Here is a 6,000-nt window from a genome sequence, read left to right as displayed (position 1 = left end):
GGAAGGAGGGAGTATTGTAGTGGATTTCTCCCCTACAAACGCTGTTTGTCGCTGCGTAGCCGACCCCACGAATTCCCCAGTGTATGCCTGGTGGTCTAGGTCAACCAGCGCCACCCACGGAGCGAGGGTCAACTACTAAGCCACGCCAACCCCCGCTATTTAAGACCTGACCTTGTGGTGATCGCTCTCTTTCTACCTACACCAACCAGCCAGCAACACCTCCTCCTCCTCCGCCTGCCTGGCGGTCCTCGCTCCCGCCGGCGAGCATGTCGACCCACAAGCTGTCCTCCTCTGAGCACCCTCACCAACCAGCTCTGTCTACATCACGCTTGTAACCATGCTGCCTTCCCAGCACCAAGCTGCATTGTACATCCAATACAACATGTATACAGAGAGCACATTGTGAGTGTCCTTTCTCCGTTCCATCCTGAGTGTGAACCAAACATCCCATACCCCACAAGCTCACTCACAGCCTTTGTTGACGTTTCACGGTGCGCATGTCGAATGAGTAAATTTGTCTACATTAAGAGATATTAAAGATAAATTAGACATAATTCGACAATTAATTAATTAATTAAATGGCAATCCTACATATATAAACAATGGTAAGCAATAGACGGAAGAGGTTGGGTGTAGGTCCAGCATCAGGGAGAATATTGAATTGTAACAGTTTATTTAGCCAAAAAATACAGATACAGAGTGGATAATAATAACTATATTAACACTGCTGAGCCAGTTGAGAACCTGAGCTCTCTTTGAGGCACCTGATATATACTGTACATTTATCTCAAGGAAGTATTATGTAACATTTAGTACCATCTGGAATAGTACAATAGCATGGTAGTAATAAGAACATCTCATAATGTTACCACGGTTATCAATTCAATATTTATTTATTTTAGGTTTAAATTCCCTGTCTAATTTAGTTTTGTCATCATTCCTAACACTATTTCCCTGTAATCTTTCACTTGGTTTACCCGCTACCACTGCAGTCTCCTTCACCCCCGTGCTCTTATGCTCCCCTAGCAGTTTAAAGACTTCGATATCTTTTGAACTGCCCCCTCTAGAGACCGAGCCAGGGTTGCCACCCCCTCCCGAGACATTGATCATATAGAATTTACTGTGTGCTATTGTATGTGTGTGTGTCAGTATGTGTGTGTGTGTGTGTGTACACACTAAGAACGTCAATGCAAAGACGTCAAGGTAATATTATTACCTTGACGTCTTTGCCTTGACGTTCTTAATGTGTACACATGGACACACACATACGCATACAATATCATACAGTAAATTCTAAATGATCAATTATATATGGCAACGTGAAAATGTTACACGCAAGCTCAGGGTGACCCGTTTCTTATACGTGTGATACGGCACACGGGTGATGGTTACAGATTTTTTTTACAGATTGCCCACGAGGGGGCTAGTTTATTGGGCACCCCCTTACATTCGCCCCTACGGGGGGGCCATGGCCCCCCCCAGATTTTGGGCTCCGCCCCCCCCACTTTTTATTCTCAAAATTGTAATTCCAAAAACATTCCCAAAACCAGGAAGTGAGTCAAGTGACTCAGGCAATGGGCGCGCCGCACGCCAGATGCAGGCATGGGTGAGGTGAGGTGAGATCACTGAGGTGAGGCGAGGTGAGGCCCGGAGGGCAGGAATTGGGAGGGTGCAGATATGCGGGGTGGGGTTGTAGTGGATCTCTCCCTACAACTGCGTATCGGAATTCCAATGCAACAGTATCCTAGCAACCAGCCAGCTGCTCACAGGGGGTCACCAGCTGCTACGTCTACCCTAACAACGGAGTCAAGAAACCGGTGAGTTCCCACGGGCTTACTTTCGGCTGCTGTGTATATAAGCTCGCAGTCTCTCCATTGAGATTCATTCTCCCCTACATTCCTGAGCACACAACACCTCCTCCAGGCAAGCTCCTCGCTGTCCCGCTCTCATTCAACCTGGTGGACAGCAACACGCAACATCTCTAACGAAGCTCCTGCACAGATAAGTGTTACCGTTTTTACTTTTATCCTCTTCACTTCTGATCGGCTCCTTGGGCGGTCGATCACGTGAACTGGCTCCTGATGATATTGGAACCTGCTCCAGTGTTGGTCAAGTCTGGCCATGAAAGAGCTCACACTCGGTGCCATCACAACACCCTGGCAGATTGTATCAGATAATATCATGCCAAATTTAGCACTATTTGGGGGGATTTCCAGTTATTTAGCATAACATATGGTATTTCGAAAAAAATGCAAATTTGTAGCGCAATATGAAGACTTTTGGCAGTATACTGGGTGTGGGAGGGAGGGAGGACTTCTAGTAGTAAATTAGTAATGTACCAGAGTGAGTTGCTAATAATAATGTGCTAGTGTGTTGATAGTAGTAATGTACCTATGGGTAAGTTTCTTTGTGTCATTTGCCCTTGTCTTCCCAGCAGTAATTGGGAACCTGGATGTTAATCGATTTGCGGACCGCGTTCCAGGGTATTGGTTGGCCAGTGCAGTTGGCGAGTTGTCCGGTCTTCTCGGACTATTCCTTGACCTTTGACACTGGGTTATGCAACTCGTTAACTCGGGGTGTGGTTGCTGTATTGGCGACAGGCAAGCATGAACTACGCTTGTTTCCCAGATGGGCGCTGTAAACGCTTCTGCGTTTCACCTTGCACTGGGTGTAAGGGGGTGCCCAATAAACTAGCCCCCTCGGGGGTTATCCATAATCTATAATCCTCTACACCTTAAACAAATTCACGCCTAGGTTCCCCTTGGGCCGGCCATCTTCGTTGCACGAGGGGCAACCATTATTATTATTAATGTAGCTGTGTGTTGCTAGTAATAATGTACCAGGATGTTGCAGGTAATAATTTACCCGTGTTGCCAGTAGCAATGTATCAGGGTGTTGCTAATAATAATGTACCAGAATGTGTTGCGAGTAGTAATTTACCAGTGTTACATGTAATAATGTGCCAGTGTTACATATAATAATGTACCAGTGTGTGTTGTTAGTAATACTGTACCAGTGTGTGTTGCTAGCAGTCAAGCACCGTCGTCTGATTATTGGAACACTAAATTAAAGTAACAGCACGCGTCGTGCGGATTCCGTGGTCATGAGTCAGTCAGTACGAGCTGGTTATCGATTATCTTGGAGGTGGGAGGAATTTGAGCGAGTTACTTTTTACTTTTATCCTCTTCGCCACTGATCGGCTTGTTAGCCGCTTGGGCGATCGGTCACGTCTCTTTTCATTTATATTCTTCACCAAAAGATCGGCTCGCTAGCCGCCCGGGCGATCGGTCACGTCTCTGTCACGCACTGTTGGCAAATACTGGGCATGCACCGGCTCCTGAATGTACCTGAACCCGCTCCAGTGTTGGTCAAGTCTTCTCTTGAAAGAGCTCACACTCGGTGCCGTCACAACACTCTCTGGTAGATTGTTCCAAGAGTTTACAACCCTCACTCCGAAAAAGTTTGCCCTCACGGTTTTCTGGGCTTGCGGCTTCTTCAATCTTGAGCTGTGACCCCTTGTGGGGCGAGCGTCCGCCAGCTCCAAGTAAGGACACTCAACTGAGTAGTGCCCCCTGAGATGCTTATACACCTCAACTAGGTCCCCCCTTTCCCGTCTGTAGTATAAGCTAGGCAAGTTCAGGCGCTCCAATCTCTCAGGGTAGCTGAGGTGCCGAAGTGCAGGCCTACGATACTATATACGTCAACGAACAAAACGCATAAGATAGAGTCTAAATAATGTGAAGTGTTTATTTTTCATGTGTTGTGATTTTGCATAAGTTTACATGGTATTAATACTACGGAACGTGGTGCCTTGGCTGGTGTGTTATTTCACTATATTAAGGTTTGTTACTTATGTATACCTCTGTGTTACCACCACAGTAAGATAAACTGAGAGAGAGAGAGAGAGAGAGAGAGAGAGAGAGAGTGCTGACGTGTTATGTGTTGTTGACGTGTTTCAATACAAAACATATGGCCCTCGCCTCCAGGCTGGGATTGCCCCCGACGGCAGTATACCGATTTCTACAGGACAGACAACACTTTGGTTCAGACCACTAGACCCAAAAAACGGAGTGATCGTGAAGTATTAGGATCTTATAAGAAACTCTAAATAACTTTAATAATTATATTTATGTTCTGTAATTTGATTGTACTATTCACACCACGTGTCCTGAGATAACAGCATTTGTTATTTGTGAATTGTTCATTGACAGGTTTTGACCGAATTATATGGTACGCGTCAGCGTTGAGGGTTTATTTCTCCAGCAACAAACCAATAACTCTCCTATGAGCGTTATCACACTGTGTTGTTACTTATATACCTGTGTTACTTATATAACTGTGTGAAGTTACTTAAATACCTGTGTGTAGGAAATATGAAGTTTTATAATTATATACATTTAAACCAGATGCTGAACAAATTCCATAACTTGTACAAATACATTTTATTGGTATATTTACATTAAAACACAATAATAACACAAACTAACACCAACAGTAAACAAGAATAAAATCACATTCAAAATATTTACCAAAAGAATATGTACCTTTTTTTGCGGTTTGTAGTAATAGTAATGATATAAATTTTCCTTTTATTTCAGGTTTAATTAAGTGAAGTGGGAAAGAGTGAGTGTAAGCGAGAGAGTGAGGGAGTGGGAACGAGAAAGGAAGGAGTGGGAGCGAGAAGGATTGAGGAAGTGGGAGGGAGAGAGATAGCTGCTCGAGTGTTACTGAAGGAAGGATCCATCGCCGTGTTCCTCCTAGTCATCCTAGGCATGTGAGTATACGGTAAACTAACTGTACATCACGCCACGCCACGCTCAACCTGCTGTGTCATTGATAGAGTAACGGCCCTGGGTGTTGGACCATATCCTCCCTTGGGTCTTATAGCCTATATATATATCTATATATTTTTAATGTGAGCAAAAAGGAAATGGCAATTAACATACGTCTCCCTAAAATGTTAAATAGGACCAACATAATCCCTAAAATGTTAAACAAGATCACGTAATCCTTAAAATGTTATATAGCGGACCACGTTCTTTGAATTTATTTTGAGAATCAACTGAAGAATTACCACCACCCCAGCTTATTTCACTTGAAGATAAACCACCCTAACACTTCAGGTGAAATAAGCTGGGGTGGAGATTCTTCAGATGATCCTATTTTGCTAAGTATTTCCGCAACAGACAGGTGGACAAATGAACTACATTAATTACTTTTGACAGAATGGTGTTGGAACATCAGTATGGTCGGGTAAGATCATACCTCTCCTCCAACTCCAACACTCCTAACGTCGTCACCACCAGCAGCAACGGTAAGCGAGACCGTATTAGTGTTGGCGGTTTTTGCTTTCGTACCAACCACCAATAATTAGACGAGCTTACGGTCGAATAATGTGTACAATGTGTATTGATGAAATTGAAACTCAAATAGAATAAAAATATTATAGAGAAGTACGTATACAAAGCCACTCTTGATAGATTGGTGGATAGGTCAGGACTACTAGGCTAAACACTATACTATACTGTACTGTTGATGTTCACCACAGACAGGGCGGGTGAGGCGAGGGCGGCCATTCAGTCTTGTCGCATTGAATCTCTTCAGGACATCAAACAGTTCTTTAGTTATTTTGACCAGGACAAATATAAATGTTTAAATAAGGTACGTTACTTTATTTTACTTTGCTTTGGATTTCTTAAGTTTACTGTGGTTTACTTTACTTTTAGTTTACATAACCTTAGTTTATTTTACAATGAAATGACTTTACGAGCGTGGAGTTTCCCGTTCCAGTAGCATGTACACTTGTACAGTATACCCAAGGTAGGTAGATACCTACCTTGCTACCGACTACCTAGCTTGACTGGCTTGCTCCAATTTTCGTGCACAAATGAAGATCCACACTTGATAATGAGGATAGATATAAAAAATAATATATCGAGCCACGTAAAATAACTAAATTCAATTTTAAGAGTTTGTAATATCAGATTTCTAATAAAATTT

The sequence above is a fragment of the Homarus americanus genome, unplaced genomic scaffold (assembly GCF_018991925.1).
Source record: "Homarus americanus isolate GMGI-L3 unplaced genomic scaffold, GMGI_Hamer_2.0 scaffold11022, whole genome shotgun sequence".
In the NCBI taxonomy this organism is placed as follows: domain Eukaryota; kingdom Metazoa; phylum Arthropoda; class Malacostraca; order Decapoda; family Nephropidae; genus Homarus; species Homarus americanus.
This window is presented reverse-complemented; position numbering follows the sequence as displayed.